The sequence below is a fragment of the mitochondrial genome of Psilocybe cubensis, assembly GCF_017499595.1.
Source record: "Psilocybe cubensis strain MGC-MH-2018 mitochondrion, complete sequence, whole genome shotgun sequence".
NCBI classification, from domain to species: domain Eukaryota; kingdom Fungi; phylum Basidiomycota; class Agaricomycetes; order Agaricales; family Agrocybaceae; genus Psilocybe; species Psilocybe cubensis.
In genome coordinates, this window is record NW_025952838.1 from 7747 (window position 1) to 27425 (window position 19679).

The following is a 19679-nucleotide window of genomic DNA, read 5'->3' on the forward strand; positions in this document are numbered from 1 at the left end:
TAAAAAAAAATAAGCAATACACGCTTCGCGTTTCGCGCTTTCGCGTTTCTCGCTTCGCGGTTCGGAGAGAGGAGGAATGCTGTACAGCACAAGGCTTTAAAAAATATAAAAGTATATAGTTTAGCTTGATATAAAAGCAAATAATAATTCCGTCTCTCCCATATCCTTTTTAAAATAAAAGCATGTTAATCATCCTGCCTTTTTAATTTATATTAAAATAAGTATAAGTTTAATTAAATAAATTTAGAATCTCTCGCCAATTTTTTTTTGTTTTTGTCTTAATTTTTTTTTATAAAAAAAAATTACCAAAGCGGCTGAATCTTTTTTTTTTATTAAAAAAAAATTTAGCCGCGTACGCGATAATTTTTGTTTTTCTCTTTTTTTTGTTTTCTGTAATTTTTTTCTCGGTAGCGGCTAGCGGTTCTTTTTTTTTTTAATTTTTTACAGCTATCGCGTAGCGGCAGTTATTTTTTTAAAAAAAAAATAAGAAAAGCAAGGAAATATAAAAAAAAAATAAGATCCAAAGCGAGAAAAAGCGAGAAAAAAAAAATAAACGCGGTATATGATTATAAAAAATTGCCGCTAGCGAGGAACAAAAAAAATTGGCTATAAAAAAAAGTAGAAAAAAAAGTAGTTTACAGTTTACTTTTTTTTTAATCTTTTTTTTTTTAATAACTTTTTTTTTTAATATTATAAAAAAAATTATAGCTTAAATATACTAGATTGCTTAAGCAATTATATTAGTCAAGTTATTAAACACCCTCCAGCAGCTTAGCTCTCCTTAAGGAGAAATAGAATAGGTCTAACTTAATATTATTAAATTTAATTAGATATTTTTAAAATTTTATTTTAACTTAAAGTTAATAGATAGGCGGCTAGCGAAACTCAATATTTTTCTATTTCTTTTTTTTTTATAGTTAATTATTTATTAAAATGTCTACTTATTCCACCCACTATTTCCTATCATAAATATTCTTATTCTAGACAATTAATTTTTACTCCCCCCCAGCTGACTTTATACGCAGTAGACAAAATACAATAATACCTCAAATAAGTTAAGCTAAAGCGGAAATTTATAAAATATAAAAAGGTGAGCTTTGCTATATTTTCTATTTAGTTTATTTAATCTATATAAACTAAATAATTACCTTCCTAAGTACCCCACGCTCTGACTTAACCCCCCCCCCCCCCCTCCGCGTGCCGAGTAGCAAGCGTTGCTTATTTTTTTTTTTAATATTTTTTTTTTATTTAATTAATTTTTTTTTTAATTAAAAAAAAAATAGCCGCGTAGGCGATCGCTTATTTTTTTTTTTCTACTATTTTTTTTAAATAAAAAAAAAAATTAGTACGCGATCGCTAGCGGGCTAAAAAAAAAATAAGTAATAAGAAAAGCGTTGGGAGAGAGTAGGGTAAGGTGGTTCGCTTGTTCGCTCCTTAGGAGGTTCGGTATTTCGCGTTTCGCGCTTCGCGCTTCGCCTTATTTTTTTAAGGGCTAATTTTCTTAATAAGAAAATGCTTAGGCAGAGATAGTGAGAGAGGGAGTTAAAGCTAGAGCAAGTCATATACTAAATATGGGATATATTAATTATATTAATTTAATAAATATTTATTTAGGTCTAATTAAAAAGGAGGGCCACCTTACTTAATTTAATTTAATTTAATAAAAGATTAATCTTTTATTAAATTAAATTAATTTTTTTTTGTCTCTCTTTTTTTTAACTCTCCAAAGCGGCTATTTTTTTTAAAAAAAAATTAGAAAAAAAAATTATCGCGAAGGTACTCCTTTATATAATGGAATAATTGGGCAGGCCTGCCCTGCGTCTAAATGCGGGGAAGGAAAGTAAAAATTAGTAGCCGCTAGCGCAGAAGGTAGGGCGAATTATTACTTATATTATTATAGGTCTCTAATAATAATTCTCTTAATTATAATATAATTAGATTGCTGCAATCCTCCTTTCTATTAAAAAAAAATAGATTAGAAAGGAGTCGGTAGCTAATTTTTTTAATTAAAAAAAATATTAAAAAAAAAAAAGTATCTTTTTTCTATTTTTTTTTTTGTTTTTCTCGGTAGCGATCGCGTACGCGGTAATTTTGTTTTTACTTTTGTTATTTTTTTAAAAAAAAAATTACAGCTTAGGCAGCTAAGCAAAAGCAAGGGAATATTATTATTAAAAAATTAGTACGCGGTAAAAATTTTTTTTGTAAAAAAAAATAGCAATCGTAATTTTTTTTTTAGTATAAAAAAAAAATAACGGTAAAAACAAAAAATCGGGGGTATTTTATAACTTTAATTACTATAATAATTAAAGGTTTAAATAAGGTCACAATTTCTATGTTAAACACTACAAAACTTTACTTTAAAAAGTTAAGTGTTTGTTATAAGCCTGTATTTTATACTTTTTTTATAGATTAATTATATCTAATTTTTTATATCTTTCAATTTAATTAAATGTATCAGGATATTTGCTAAGCGAAATTAGCATAATAAAAATTAAAGATAAGCTAATAAATTTTATATAATTATAAGAATATAATCTCCCTCCATGCGAAGCCTCCTCTATTCTATTTTTTTAATCTGTAGCTAAAATTTAAAAAATTAAAGAAAAATAGTCGCTAGCGTAACAAAAATTTAGAAATAAGGGAGGCTTCGCAGAGAGAGCGTGGTGAGGCAATGGCGGAAAACTCCCCTCCTAACGAGAACTATCTCGCTTTTAAAGATAGAGGCTTCGCAGGGAGGGGGGGGGGGGGATAGTAGAATTTACTAGCACTGATTAAAAAAATCGCTAGTCCTGCGAAGCGCGAAGCGCGAAGCGCGAAGCCAGGAGAGAGTAAGGACTCTAATCTCCCGCGTGGCGCGCCACGCTCTCTAACCTCTTTACTTTTCTTGCTTTTCTTGCGAGCGAAAGGGAGATTTCTTGCCACTTTAACTAGAAAATAGGTAAAGGACTCTACCTCTCTAATTTTTTTTTTTCTTTTGTTATTTTTTTAAAAAAAAAATTACAGCTTAGGCTGCTAAACCAAAGCAAGGGAATATTTAAAAAAAATAAGCGAAGCGCGAAGCGCTAACAGTGAAGCGATAAACCCGAAGCGCAAAGGGCGAAGCGCGAAGCCTATTAGGAGTGGAGCTAGTGGAATAAATATAGAGAGTTATAAATCAAGGCAAAAGCCAAATTCTAATTTTCCTTCTCCCAAATAATTATACAAGTTATTAGATAAGGTAACTAACATTCTCCCAACTTTTTGTTATAGGTATTAAAAAAAAATAAGAATGCTCCTCCCTTGAGGGGTGAGATGTATTATCAGGCTCATCCTCAAACTTGATGTCAATGCTAATTATTTACTTGCGGAGGTAGCAATGCCTCTATTCTGTTTTTAATTCCTCTGCAAGGCCTGTCTATGGCGGCAGGGGGTAAGCAAAGTAGACCTTAACATAGGTCTACTGCATAGTTCTAGCATAACAGTGCGCACGCACCTGTACAAATTTCTATTATAATACATTCTTATATTAGAAATTAAAATAATAAGAGCAGCGCTGTTTAAGGTAAGGTATAACCTCTCCTCTACTATATCAAACCTCTAACTATAAGGTATTAAGAGGGCAAATAATTAGAGGAGAGATCATGCTTTCTTTGGAGAGGTGATTCTGTCTATTTCTTGCCCTTGTGCTTAGCAGGCTAGAAGGGGGGGGGGGGGGTAGATTAGGGAGAAGGTTTTGTTAAGAAACATAATTAGATGAATTAGCTTTGCAATCCTTATCTTTATTAAATAGTATTATAATTTTTCTTTGCTTTAAAATAACCTAGTTACCTAACTATATAAAAAAATAAACACCTTATGCTAGTCCTTATCTATATTAGCATATCTCCATATCTATTCATTAAATTGAAAGTAAGGATAAAATATGATAAGATAGATAGTTAGCTGCTTAAGTAAAAGATATTTTATCTTATCGCAAGCGCCTCTTCAGCCAAGCTCTCTCATTCCCTGCGAAGCCTCTCCTGGCTTCGCGCTTCGCGCTTCGCGCTTCGCGCTTCGCAGGACTAGCTAAAAAATTTTTTTTTAAGTTTGCTCCCTCCTTACGCTAGCTACCTAAAGAAAGGAGGCTATTTTGTCGGTAGCTAATATTTTTCCGCAACGCGACTCTATTTTTTAAAAAATAAAACGCGGCATTTTTTTTTTATTACCGCGTTGCTCTGCTATCGCCTTATTTTTTTTTTTCTCGCTAGCGGCTTGCGTAACAATAAAAAATCGGGCTAATTTTCTTAATAAGAAAAATGCTTACTCCTTAAAGGAGAGGAGGCTTCGCGCTTCGCCTTATTTTTTTAAGGGCTAATTTTCTTAATAAGAAAATGCTTACTCCTTAAAGGAGAGTAGGCTTCGCAATTCGCAGTAGGCCTAGAGGGTGATGAGGAACCGCGGGGCGATAAATAAAGTCTCGTTATTGCGAAATAAATAAAGTCTCGCTATTTTAGTGGGGAGGAAGATAGAAAGGTACCTGCGAAGCCAGGAGAGAATAATTATGAATAACTAATATATAATAGAAGGGAAGATAGCTATAGGCGAAAAGTAGAAAATTTATCATGACAATCTCTACAATATTAAATTTACTTATAGTTGGTTTTGCTTTAACTAGTGTTTTATCAATTACAGCTACAAATTCAGTTATTTCAGTTATATTTTTAATCAGTACTTTTGTACAAGTAGCATTATATCTAATACTATTAGGAATAAATTTTATAGCTATTTCTTACATCGTAATATACGTTGGAGCTATAGCAGTATTATTTTTATTTGTAATAATGATGATAAATATAAAATTAACAGATGTTTTAGAAACTGGTAATAATTATACTAAAAATTTACCTTTAGCAATTAATATTATTATTTTCTTTATTTTTATTTTATTTACATTATTACCTTTATCTTTAAAATCTATTTCTCCCGCCAATGTGATAGGAGTCTCTATTCTTCCAAATTTTAATAATATTATTAATTTAAAGGATAATACTATTAATCAATCAAGCCCAAGTAGCTTGTTTTCATATCCAATAGAGGGAGAGTTTGAATTTATTAATGCCTTTAAATATTTGAATAAGTATAATCTTAATTATTCTGATTTAAATTTAACCTTTTTCTCAGAAATTGAAGTTTTAGGACAAAATTTATATACTTATGGTGCTATTTTATTAATAATATTAAGTATTATATTATTATTAGCTATGTTCGCAACTATTGTATTATCTAAAAATAATAAACATATTTAATTTATATTAGCCCCCCCCCCCCCCCCCCTAAGCGCTAACGAAAGAAAGGAGGAGTGGCAATATCCTCCTCTGCGAAGCGCGAAGCGCGAAGCGCGAAGCGCGAAGCGCTTCCTAAAGTAGGTTGATGGTAGGGTACCCTTAAAGGCTTCGCGCTTTGCAGAGGGGTGGGGGGGGGGGGGGGTGATTAAGGCAATGGCGAGGAACTTATCCTCAGGATTCGCGTTGCGAGAGATAGGAATGGCGGCAAACTCCTATCTCTAAATATTGTCTTAAAAATAAGGCGGGAAAGTTCTATCACTTATTTTTTTTTTTAATTAGGCGTCGCGTGGTGTTATACTTTATATTAGCTTCAGCTCCCCTCTCTCCTAAAGAATAATAGACTTTAGATAGGAGTAATATTTAATTAAATATAAATTAAGGCGTGGCTACTCTATCCGAACCGCGAACCGCGAAGCGCGAAGCGGTTCTTGCGAAGCGAAAAACGCGAAGCGGTTCTTGCGAAGCGAAAAGCGCGAAGCGCGAAGTGCTTATTTTTTTTTTTAATTTTTGTAATACGCAAAGCTTATTTTTTTATTAATTAAAAAAATAAGCGATATAAATAAATATAAAATTAAAGGAGACCGCAAATATTTAGAGGCCTAGCTCTACTGCACTTTCCTGCGCTGCTTTGCTGGGATGCGCTTATAGGTGCGCAGGAATACTTTTCAAAATAATACTATTTTTTTTTCTCTTTTTTTTTGATATCGCTTTATTATAAAAATAGTAATGCTGCGTTTATTTTTTTTTTTCTTTTATCGTAATTTTTTTGTTCCCTTGCTATCGTAAATTTTTTTTTTTACTTCCCTTGCTTTGGCTTAGCAGCCTAAGCTGTAATTTTTTTTTTAAAAAAATAACAAAAGAAAAAAAATTACGGCCGCTAGCGACTAATTTTTTTTATTAAAACAAAATTACCGCGTACGCGATCGCTTTGGAGAGAAAAAAAAAAGAGAAAAAAAAAGATTAGCGATAGCAGAGATAAATAAATTAAAAGAGGTATTGTATAAGTAATACTACTTAAATTTAATTATATTGTATTTCAAGTATCTAGCACCTTAATAAGCTACTATATCTCCCTTGCATATATTTTTAGGCTTTGAGGGAAGGCAGAAGCAGCAATAATTAGGAACATAATTACTATAAATAAAGAGAAGAGTTTCTTTATTAAAGCGAATATAACTCAGTAGCTAGGATTGTTACTGTATAGATAAAATTATATAAATATAAGGGGAAATCTGATAATGGTTAATCGGTTATATTTGCAATATAATTATGATAGTTCGAATCTATCTTTCTCCAAAAAATTTACAATATACTAGTATTTCTTATGATTGTTTAAGGTTGCGCACTCCTTAAAAGAGGCTAATTTATTTTTTTAATAAAAATAATAATAGTAGACATAGGCTCTGTTACCTGGTTACCAGTATCCCCTTCCCCTAAAATAGCTTACTTGACCTTATTATAGCTTGCTCCCCTAGAGGCCTTGCGCCTTTATAACTTTTTTTTTTAAAAAAAAAAGTTAGCGCGCCTAAAAAAAAAAAAAAAAAAAAAAAAAAATTAATCTCTTATTTTTTTTTAATAATATTCCCTTGCTTTGGCTTAGCAGCCTAAGCTGTAATTTTTTTTTTAAAAAAATAACAAAAGAAAAAAAATTAGTACTAATACCGGCTCCTCTCTGTATTAAAAAAAAATTTTTTTTTTAAATTTTTATAAAGGAGGGGTAGAGAGAGGCGAAGCGCTTCGCAGATAGAGCATGGGCCCTATCCCAAAGATAACTACCATAAATCCAATCTACGGGGTAGGTATACATGCCAGATTATAATAAATTACCCAAGCTATATACTACTAAAAGACTTCACCCTTCGCGCTTCGCCTCTAGCAGAGGTGGGCTTTCGCAAAAAAATTATAGTAATAACTAATAACTTATTAGGTAGTTGCTACCTTATTCTTTTTTTTTTGTTACGCTAGCCGCTAACGAGTAAAACAAAAATTAGACGACTAATTTTGTTTTTCTCTTTTTTTTCTAATTTTTTTTCTTTCTCTCGCTAGCGAGAGAAAAAATTAGAAAAAAAAAAAATAAATGCGGCTAATTTAAAAAAAAAAATTGGGCTATAAATTCTAAATTAAATCTAGATCTAATTAATATAATTTCTCTCCTGCATTAAGCAGGACTCTTTAGTTTTTCATATAAAAATAATATAAGTAATACCTTATTAATCATTACTTGAAAAGTTTTCAAACTTAGCTAATTTAAGAACCTTAGCTTAGCCTCTTATTTTTAAGAGATTTATTAAATAAGAAATAGTTACTCTATCATTAACTGCTAAATATTCTAGCTGCGTCATCCTCATTCTTGTTAAAATAAAAATTTAATTCTTGTTAAATATAAAGTACTAGGTAAACTTTATCTCTCCAATTAGCGCTTTGGAAAGCAAGCAGATTACTGTATATAAAGGGTTAAGTTTACAGGTGGTTCTGTTGTAGACCTGCAAAGTCTATTGTTTAGGTTCAATTCCTACTTAACTCTGCTAATTAAATAAACTTATTTTATCTTTTTTTATCTAAATTTTAGAGGCGCTATTATTCAATTTTTTTTTAAAAAAAAATAGCAAACAAAAATTAATAAAAAAATTATTCCCTTGCTTTTGCTTAGCACTCGCGTACGCGAAAGCTGCGGGCAAATGAAAAAAAAGTATCTTTTGTCTATTTTTTCTGTCGCGTACGCGGTCGCTAGCGACAGAATTTTTTTAATTAAAAAATTTTTAGTACGCGAGAAAAAAAGAGACAAAAAATTTAGTACTAATACCGGTAATTTTTTTTTTAAAAAAAAAAATGAGTATATACCGCGTACGCGCAGAGAAATTGTAATTTTAATATTAGAGATAGAGTGGAGTCCTCCTCCTAAATAAAGGAGTCCTTCCTAAATAAGGGCTTCGCAGCTTCGCAGCTTCGCAGCTTCGCAGAGATAGTTAAGTAAATTAAAAAAAAAATTAAAAAAAGCGAGATAGTGTAATTGGTAACACTACAGCCTCATGAGCTGTCATTTAAGATTCGAGTTCTTATTTCGCTAAGTTATTTTAAGTTATCTTATACTCCTGCACTAAGCAGGACTCCTTTCTCTCCTTGCTTTCTGCTTAGTGCTTCCTGCTACCTCTAATAACACTTAATTTTAAATTTTTACCTTATTTTTTTTTTGTTACGCTAGCCGCTATTAGTACTAATTTTTTTTCTTTTATTAATTTTTGTTCCCTTGCTATCGTAATTTTTTTTTTTACTTCCCTTGCTTTGGCTTAGCAGCCTAAGCAAGGGAACTAAACAAATTTACGATCGTAAATTTTTTTTAGTTAAAAAAAATAACGATCGCGTACGCGGCTGTAATTTTTTTAAAAAAAAAATAACAAAAGTAATAAAAAAAAATTACGTTCTAATACCGGCATTTTTTATTAAAAAAAATTAAGTACGCGATCGCTAGCCGCTAGCGAGAAAAAAAGATACTTTTTTTTTTAAAGCGGAAAAAAATAAGGGAGTAGAAGCGCTTTCTAAGAATTAAAAAAAAAATAGCGGTCTTTTCGTATAAAGGTTAGTACAATTCCCCTTCAAGGAATAAATATCAGTTCAATTCTGATAAGGATCAAGGTATAATATTTTATAATTCTAATATTATTTATTATTAAATACTTACTCCCCTCACGCTACTTCCCATTATCTTTTAGATTAGGGCTAATCTCTATAATGCTTTACCTTTAGCTTTAGCTAAAAAAATAGAAAGGAGGTTAGAGTCGGGACTCGGCCCGCCTAGTCTATAAGGTGGGACTAAGTCTAGGAAGACTGGAAATTTATCGCCAATTTTTTTTACTTAATTTTTTTTAATAATATACTCGCTACCGGCGCGTTTATTTTTTTTTTCTCGCTTTGGATCTTATTTTTTTTTTTATATTCCCTTGCTTTGGCTTAGCAGCCTAAGCTGCGGGCAAAAGTAAAAAAAAATTACAACCGCTAGCGAGAAAAAAAAAAAGAAAAAAAATTTAGTACGCGATTGCTATTTTTGTTTTACTCGCTAGCGGCTAGCGGTTGTTATTTTTAGTTAAAAAAAATTACAGCCGCGTACGCGATCGTTATTTTGTTTTCTTTTGTTATTTTTTTAAAAAAAAAATTACAGCTTAGGCTGCTAAGCCAAAGCAAGGGAACTAAAAAAAATTTACGATTGTAATTTTTTTAAAAAAAATAACGATAGCAAGGGAACAAAAAATAAGGTAGCAGGAAATGCTAAGCCCAGTTCTCTTTAGTCTTTAGTCTTTAGTCTTTAGTCTCCTTTAGGACTCTAAAGTCTCCTTTAGGACTCTAAAGTCTTTAGTCTCCTTTAGGAGTCTAATACTTTAGCTTTAGCGCCAGGAGAGTCACATACTTATTTTATTTATATAAAATTAGGTGAGAAGGCAAACTACATAAATAATTTAACTATAAGTGCTCTAACAAATTAGACTCCTCCCACTTTTCTCTCTCTCCAGCCGCTAGCCGCTGGAGAGAGAAAAAAAAAGAGAGACAAATTCCGCTTTGGTAATTTTTTTTTATTAAAAAAAATTGCCGGTATTAGTACTAATTTTTTTTCTTTTGTTATTTTTTTAAAAAAAAAATTACAGCTTAGGCTGCTAAGCCAAAGCAAGGGAATATTATTAAATAAAAATCAGCCGCGTACGCGATCGCTTTGGAGAGGCATTTTTTTTAAAAAAATTAAGGAGCTAGTTTCTTCCGCCTATTTTTGTTTTACTCGCTAGCGGCTAGCGGTTGTTATTTTTTTTTAGTTAAAAAAAAATAAGAAAGCAAGGGAACAAAACAAAATTTGGCGACCGCTAATTTTTTTTCTTTTGTTATTTTTTTAAAAAAAAAATTACAGCTTAGGCTGCTAAGCCAAAGCAAGGGAATATAAAAAAAAATAAGCGATCGCTAGCGGCTGAATAAATTCAGGGTAAAGGCTAATAGTACTGGTTAATTACAAATTAGTAAGCCAAATAAGATGATGATTTTAATTTCAATATTAACATTAATAGTTGCTAAGGCGCTACCTGTTTTAAGCTCAAATATTCCAAGTGTACATTTTATTCCGGGTTTCAGTAATGCGAATTACAAATTTTGTTTTTGGTTCATTTTAATTGTTACAATGGTGTTGGTTTTTAAATATATTGATTTGTTAACTTTGATTAATTTTAATTTAAATTATTTACATATGGAGTATGATGTTATTAATTTTTTTGGAGAGTCAGGTAATGCTAGTGGAAGTAATAATAATAACGGTATTTCTCCTTTGTCTGATCCTGTTAGTGTATGGCCTAAAGGAGTACCTCAAAGTTATGGGGTAATTGGATCTGGGTTAGCTGTTTATTCTGTTTTAACAAAGGTTGGTGGTTTAAGTTTAAGAGGGAGAATAATAGCTACATTAGGTGCAATGGGTACAACTACTGGTGTACTAATTAGCACTATGGCTTTAGAAGATTCAGTAGGGTTTAATAGATTAATTCATTGCTTGAATGTTTATAGAAATACTAAGACTTGGCCTAGCATAGATCAAATGTATATAGATGTAAATAACAGTAATTATTTAAAAAGTGTCGAAGAAGTAAAAAATGCTTCTGAAAATGTTATAAAGGATATTAGTGAATCTAACATTTTAGAGGCTTTAAAACAACAAAATATTAGTGAAAGTGAGAGTAGTGCTATCATAGAAGCAATTAAAAATTTAAAATCTAATAAATTATTACCTGATATAGAATTTGATATAATAAATATTATATCTAAACTATTAGAAAGTATATTTAATATCTTTAGTCCTGTAAATCTTACAGGATTTATTGATGATTTTATAGGGCAACATATGGCTATAAACGCAATTATTTTATTATTGGTTTCTTCTGCTATTTTATGCTTTATAGCATACACTATAAATATTATATTTTATATAAAAAAAGATTATTTACTAAAAACTTTCAATAACAAATATATGAGATTTTATATTAAATATCAAGGTTTCTTTGCTAAATTAGCCATTATATATCTGCCTATTCTTATTATAATTAATTTATTAACAATTTTATATTTAAGTATCTATATCATTACTCATCCTATACCTTATGAGGTATTGGGGGTGGATCTTCATGTTTATGTAAATAACTCTAATATAAATAATATAAATAATATAAATAATAATCCCCCTCAATACTAAATAAAATACTAATTTATTCAAATTTATCTATAAATACTATACTACTATAAATCTTAAAAATAAGATTATTAGGAGAATAAGTCATAAAGCTACAAAAGATATTAATTATGAAAGTTTGAATGATTTAAACTTATCAGCAAATAGTAATATAATAACTAAATTTAATCAAATAAAAGGTTATAATATAGATTTAAAAATAGGAAATTTAATTTATTCTCTGCGCTAGCGATCGCTAGCGACTGATTTTTTTTTTCTTTTGCCCGCAGCTTATGCTAAACAAAAGCAAGGGAATAAAAAAAATTTAGTACTAATAGCGCTGATTTTTTTTAATAAAAAAATTAGTACGCGGTAATCTTTTTTTTTAAATTTAATTATATCCTCCCCCTTAATTTAATTTAACTTTTTTTATAATACATATCATATCATATCATATCATATCATATCATATCATATCATATCATATCATATCTATTTTAAATATATTAATATACTACCCCTTATTAAATATAAATTATAAAAGTTTATATTTAATTTTAAATTTTAGTCCTGCGCTAGCGACTCTTTTTCTTTTTTTTTTCGGGAACTAGACTAATTTTATTTATTAGTTAAGTAAGGTAGTAAGTTTTTTTTGATTAAATCTATATTCGAGCATGCTTAGATTCGAACTAAGAACTTTTTAATTGACAATTAAACACTATACCAATTTAGATACATGCCCCAAACTAATCTTTTTACTAACTACTTTTATTTATTCCTCTCCCTGCTAAAGCTGGGAGAGGAGAGATTAATATTTATATAATATAAAATATAAGTATATATAAACTATATATTTATAGGAATAAAGGTAACTTATCTATTTTTTAAGTGTCTCTCACTTTAATTAAAAATAAAAAAAAATATTCGCTTAATTTATTTTTAATCGGGCTTATAAAACTGCAACTCAGCTATTACAATTCTTACTAGCACTTAATAAGCGTGCCGCGCTCTATACTTTTTTCTCCCCCCCCCCTAAGTGTCACTCCTATATTTAGATATAAAAATAATTAAGAGTGGAGATTAGTCTAATCTACCTTAAATTCAGCATCTTTCTTGACCTCCCTTTAAGGAGTAATCTACTTTCCTTATATTTATTTCGCCCAGCTCTCTCTGTAAACTGCCACCCCCCCCCCTTATCTTATTAACGTAAGCGGGAGGATTCGCAGATATGATTTTAACTTCTCGCTCTAAAGCGAGAAATTCTTTGCGGTAGCCCTCCTAATGGAGGGCGGTTATAGATAGTAAAGAGGAAAGATAGCGTAGCGGGAGTCTCATTTAATTAAATATTATAGTCGCCACGCTCGCCTTTTTAAGGTAGTCTAATATCTACCTTTCGTTCACTACTCTTCAAAGGGTTCGTATTTCGCAAGAGAGCTAACTACCTAAATTGAATTAAGGACAATACCCAAATGAAAAGAATATCTAATTCCATTTCATTCTAAATCCTTTACTTGCGCTTAATTTTTTATGTTTAAAAAAAAATAACGGGTTGCGAGAAAGCCCTAAAGATTAGGGACTAGTTTAAGTTAAATATAAAAAAGTGTAGGTCCTAAATAAGTCGAGTAATTTTACTTAATAAAAGATAAAAATGTATGTAAAATTTTAAGTTAAAAAAATACCATTTTTATAATATACTCGCTACCGGCGCGTTTATTTTTTTTTTTTCTCGCTTTTTCTCGTTTTGGATCTAATTTTTTTTTATATTCCCTTGCTTTTCTTATTTTTTTTTAACTTCCCTTGCTTTGGCTTAGCAGCCTAAGCTGTAATTTTTTTTTTAAAAAAATAACAAAAGAAAAAAAAAATTACTGCCGCTTCGCGATAGCTCTAAGTTTTAAAAAAAAATAAGAACCGGTAGCCGCTAGCGACCGCTAGCGAGAAAAATTTACAGAAAACAAAAAAAGAGAAAAAAATATAATAAGTATAGCTTATTATTAAAATAAAAAATAGTCTTAATACTTGATTACTAAATATTTTTTTAATATATATTAAACTAATTAATATGATATTTTCTTATTTTCTGTCCTTCCTTAAAGGAGGAAATGTGCACACATAGATCCATGGCCACACTCCTTAAAGGAGGGTAAGGAGTGAAGGCTCATAGTAGACATATCCTAAATAATAAGATAATCACTTTCCCCTTTCCCTCAAATACCTTTTTTTTTTCTGCAGCCCGCGCCGCGGCTAGTTAGTAGAAGTAAGGAGATAGCTTGGCGGACCTTACTTCCTTTCGTAACTCGGATCTTAAGGTTAAGGGAGTAGTGATTGCGCTGTATGAGGGTATTTGCGGAACACCTAGGCCTATTATCATAAAAATTAAATTTAACTTTTATAGTGATAGCATAGATAGCTAGGGCGGGGGGTTATAATTTATCTCTCCTTAAATTAGCCCACCTATCCCTCTAAAACTCTATATTTATAAATCTTAATAACTAATTTAACTTATGAAATCAAAATAAGGGTGTGCATCTATTAATATATAATAGCATGTTACAGGACTCTTTCTATAATTTTACTATATATTAAGTATTACTAAGGTAACCTTTGCCTATCCATCTTGATGAGATCCAACTGACTCATATTATCCTATTATCATACTAGCGTATTATACGGACTATGTTTCATTTTCACTTAGTAAAGCGGGGTCAAATGGGTACTCAATAAGGGCTTCAGAATAGTAAACCATTTCACCTTCGTGGTGAATACGATGAAGGATACGATAGTTATTAGAGTAGTCCTTAACAATAACCCTTGTTAGATTTTTTTCACCAATATCCTCAAAATCTATTTCTACTTCACGCCCTTGACGTACCAGACTAAGTAAACTTTCAGGTACGGTAACCATGGACTTTGTAAAAGCATTAGATAATAGATTTAAGGGACCTCTTTGGTTAATTTTTATTAAATGATTTTCAATTACTACTTCAGCTTCCTCCACCCGATCCAACATTTGATCTTCTGTTAAGGAAGTCCCAAATACTTTTTCTATTTCTTTTTTTAAAATTAAAGGTTGGGTTTCCTCTTGAATCATATTTGGATTAGAGTTAGAGGCCGAGTTTGAATCTGAATCATTAACAAAAGTGTGATGGTGATCTACAACTAAAATTAATTTAGGATTAACATAAGAATTATTGTTATTATTCTGATTATTTAAATTGTTAGAGTTTGATTGGGATTGATTCTCTGATAAGTTTATATTAGAATTCAAATTTTCATTAGAATTATAAAAACTATCTTCTCCGTCTAAAGGGCTCGGAGCTATTTGATTGAACAATTTAAAGCTTTCCTCATTTTTAACTAATAAAGTTAAAAAGATGAAAATATTAAATATAGAATCGATCAAATAAATAAAATATATTTTTTGGTTTTCAATAAGATTATTAAAAATTTCATCTTTGATTGTTAATGTTAGAGCATTTGCATCTAAAAAGGAGTCTAAATAAAGTAAAGTAGCTAACTTAAGAAAAAGCATTGATAGTTTTATTTTTAAAAAACCATAGGCTAGCCAAAATTTGGCTTTTAAGAAAAGCAACATATTATATATATATAAGAAAATATTATATATAATATCTAAATTAATAGACGTTAGCTCCAGCTCAATCTTAAATTCCATTCCGAGAGAATGGAAAATGATTAAAGCAGATATATAAGAAATAATTAATAATCATACTCAGTAGAATAATAAAGGTACTGCTAGTACAATTTTATGTAAACTTAATTTTTTTTTGAAAAAATTTATTTTTTTTTTTCAAACAAAAATTAGGGTATTAATTTTCATTTTTATTTCTGAACTTCTATATAAATATATAGTTAAAATAATTAAGAACATCAAAAATTTTAAGTGTAATTAACACACTAATGATTTGATTACTTCAAAAAGTATTGTTTTTGTTAAATTTAGTTATATTTATAGTTATAAAATATAGTTCTAGATCTTAGATTAAGATTTGCAATATATCCAATTATTTTAATATTTCTTTGCGAAAGCAAAGAAAGCACTATTTTTTTTTGTATATACAAAAAAAAATTATATTATAATAAATATATAAAGGATATAGGAATAGGGAGAGATAGAGTTAAGCCTTAAGATAGGTAGCCATTACTGATAATCTTATAATTAAAGGTTTGACTTAATTTTAAAAATTTAATGTGCTTTATTTTTGAAAGTTTCTATTTTTTTTTTCTTTTAAAAAAAAAAGATACTTTTTTTAGGCTAATTTTCTTACGCTATAAAAAAATTATAGCGCTAATTTTTTTTTTCTCTTATCGCTAGCCTAATTTTTTTTTTTTTTTAATATTATAAAAAAAAAGAGAGAGATAAAAAAAAAGAGAGACAAAAAAAAATAAACGTGGCACTTTTTATTTTTAAAAATAAAAAGATGTGCTAGCGATTAGATAAATTTTATATTTGAGAGATGGAAAGGTTATGTTCAATTTTGTTGAATATTTGAGAGATGGAAAGGTTATGTTCAATTTATATTTTTTTAGCAATGCGGCTTAAAAAAAATTTTTTTGTTAGTAAAAGTTATAAAAATAGAATATTAAATAGTTACTGTTAAATTTGCATTGCTAAGTTTTTTTTTAAAATAATGGTAGCCTCTTTTATTAATTAATTAATTTATTAATTAATATCTAACCATTTTAAATTTAATCGTCTCTCAATTTTTTTTAATAAAAAAAATTTAGTACGCGGTAATTTTTATATTTATATTACTTATATTTATTTATTGTTATTATTAATTTTAATAACTTTTAATTAATCTTATTTCTGTCCTTCTTTTAAGAAGGTAGGAGTGCTGAAGTCTTTCTTTCTTTTTATTTAAAATTGATACATTCTCTCAATTTTTTTCTTCCGCCAATTTTTTTTGTTCCCTTGCTATCGTAATTTTTTTTTAGTTCCCTTGCTTTGGCTTAGCAGCCTAAGCTGTAATTTTTTTTTTAAAAAAATAACAAAAGAAAACAAAATAACGATCGCTAGCGGCTGTAATTAAAAAAAAAATAACAACCGGTAGCCGCTAGCGATCGCTAGCGAGAAAAAAAATTGGCGGAAGAAAGAATAAAAAAAAATTAGCGGTAGCAGAGCAAATGCGGCTATCGCATAGCAATGCTGTAATTATTAAGTTTAATTTTATTAAATAATCTTATTAAAAAAAAAAGATACTTTTTTTTATTGCTTTACTCTTTACTAGTTTAATTAATATATTATTAAAAAATAATCGATATAACCGCTTTATAAGAGAAAGATTAAAAAAAATAAATTAACCCTCCTCCCTCAAAATCGCTCTAGGTACTTCTTGAGGCTATATGTATAAATAGAAAGGGAGGGCGGAGATATTATAAGGTGTTTACCTATATTTTATATAGGTAATTCATTAAATTAATATAATAATAAGGAGCCTAGGCTTTACTGGACCTAATTTTACTTAAATTGAGGTTTTCTTATTTAAATTTTTAAAATTTAAAGATAAAGTAATACTTATTTTATTTTTAATTAAAAAAGTAAGTTAAGTATTATTGGTTTATATTAGGAGGGGGGGGGGTTTACCTTTCTTAATATTTAATTATATTTAAAAATTAAGAAGCAGCAGAATCAATCCAAACTAGGAAGTCAGGACTAGATACAGCTTCAACTACAATAGGCATAAATCCATGCCAAACTCCGCAGATTTCACTGCATTGTCCATAGAAAGTTCCAGATCTTTCAGCTAAGAATGAAACTTGATTTAATCTACCAGGCACACAATCTAATTTTAAACCTAAAGAAGGTACAGCAAAAGAATGTAAAACATCTGCACCTGTAACAATTAATCTAATATGGCAATCCACTGGTATAATTAATCTATTATCAACATCTAATAATCTAAATTGTCCTAATTCTAAATCTGATTCCATGGCTCACTGAATTTATCAAACAAAAATTTATCTGCTGCATTAAAAAGGCAAAAGCTTTTTTTTAATAGCTGATCCAAAAGTTAAAATACTGTTCGTTTTTCATTCATATTATTTCTTATTATTTGGATTTGGGCCAAACCCTCAGGATTTAAATGATTTTTTGAAACAATAATATTATAAATTTTTTTAAAATCATCATAATCCATTTTCTTAACTCCTAAGACTGGATATAAATCAAAAAAAGGAATTACAATATTACCTATATCCTGAATATTTGAAATATTTAAACTAACAGTATTTTGTGAAACAAAAACACCTTTATTTGTCCTTAATTTATATTTGTTGAAAGAAATATTTGTAAAGTATTTTGAAAGATAATCGTATAAAGCCTCTAATAAGGCAGTATCTTTAAGATGAAGAGTTATTTTAAAAATACATCCTGTATGAAATGTATCTTTATACTGTGTTAACTTAGTATAAAAAGAACCATCTCCACTTACAAATCCTGCTACCCACATTCCATGAGGAATATCCCTAATCTTGTTAGAGCTGTCTCTTAAATAAGTATTAAAATCAGGAAAAGCTTCTTTCAAAGTATCAGATAAACCAAAATTGATTAAATATTTTAATGCAGCCAATTTTGTCATACCTTGATAATTAAAATGTTCTTTTTCAGCCATAATATTATAAGCTTGTAACCAATATTGAAACACTAAATATTTGCTGGAAACAAGAGGATAATTTTTAAAATGGTTTACAATAACTGCAAGATCTTTAAATGATTTAACTGTATAACTAGTAACTTTTACTTTTGTACTTACAGTCCCCACTCCTAAAGTGTTCTTAAACCTTAGAAGAATAGGTAAATCTTTTACATGTAAGTTAATACCAAAAACTAATCTAGGAGTATACTTAAATTTAGCTTTAGAATCCTTATATAATTCAATACTAAAATAACCTTCAGCATCTACAAATCCAGTTATAAACCAAGGATCTAGTTTATTTAAATTTGGTCTTTCAGCGAAGTTCGTAACAACGACATTTTCACCTTTGCCCGTAGCCTCGTAAAGGCAAGGGGATATTTTATTTTTGTTAGAAAGGATTTCAGTTTGATACCCCCTTACAGGGGCCATTAGAGTGCACCTTAACAATCCCGCTAGAAGACTGTAACTACCGTCCACTCGTTGCTCTTTTACCAGTGCAATAGCGCTGGACTTAGATCCGCGATAACCCATTTCACTTTCGTTCATATCATAGCTTGTTACCATACCCAGGTAATTACTCTGGCCACTCATAACGTTTCCTATATGGCTTGGTACTATGATCTTTAGGGTGTCCCCGGAGTTTGGCAGTTTGGCCCACGCGATTGATTTCCTACATCAATCAGCAGGCAACATATAACTATCAAAATCAATAGAATCTCCACTATCTGTAATAAAATCAGAATATTCATATGACCAGTACCATTGGTGTCCTACAACTTTTATAGTTAAAGTAGGAGAGATAACTTCCTTTTTCCCTACACGTTTTATATTAATCTGAAAGTTAATAAATAAAAAGTATAGGAAAGTTGGACTATATCATCATCCTTATTATCTCTAGCCCTTAATTTATGCTTCCTTTGCCTAATTTTAAATAGGCGGGAGGGCAAGGGATATGTTAAAGGATGTTTCACGTGTAGTCTCTGAGGATCCTACTCAATTATCTTTTTTTTAGCTTCCTCATCTTCGATGGGCCGTAAGGCTAGGCCTACCATCGCTTTTATTTTTTTTTAAGCGGAAGGTAGAGAGAGGAAGCGGGGGTGCGGGAGCGATAATCTTTGGTTTCCTGCTGATTGCCCATTACCGCCTAGCTAGGCATATATCTTTAAGATTTTAACTTAATGTTTAAACTACTTTAAACATTTAAGTACTTAAAGCTTTAGGGTGTTCCAGCATATAGTGAAATTTTTCAATTAGCCTTTCGACTAAAGGGGACAAAGTTTCATTTATAAATTTAAATTTTTTTAATTTTGTACATCATGCTAGAGTGAAAATGAGGAGTAACTATATTACGAAATAGATTCAATGATTCAGCTTTTATGTAAATAACTGGTCTACCTTCATGTGCTTGAACAGAACATACCAACGCAAATTTATAATGTAACATAGCTACAAGTTTATACACCTCTAAAAAGGTGAATCCTTTAGTATGTAAATAAAATCCACTTCTGGTTGAAGATCCATCATCCATAGCTC

The 19679-nt window shown here is 29.7% G+C and overlaps 2 non-coding genes across 2 annotated transcripts; one reads left to right on the top strand and one right to left on the bottom strand.

Moving 5' to 3' along the window:
- Positions 1-8298: 8298 nt before the first annotated feature.
- JR316_0013460 lies at positions 8299-8370 on the top strand. The gene has a single exon. It is a non-coding gene; the product is annotated as a tRNA-Met (tRNA).
- Positions 8371-12162: 3792 nt separating this feature from the next.
- On the bottom strand, positions 12163-12235 carry JR316_0013461. The gene has a single exon. It is a non-coding gene; the product is annotated as a tRNA-Asp (tRNA).
- Positions 12236-19679: the final 7444 nt, after the last annotated feature.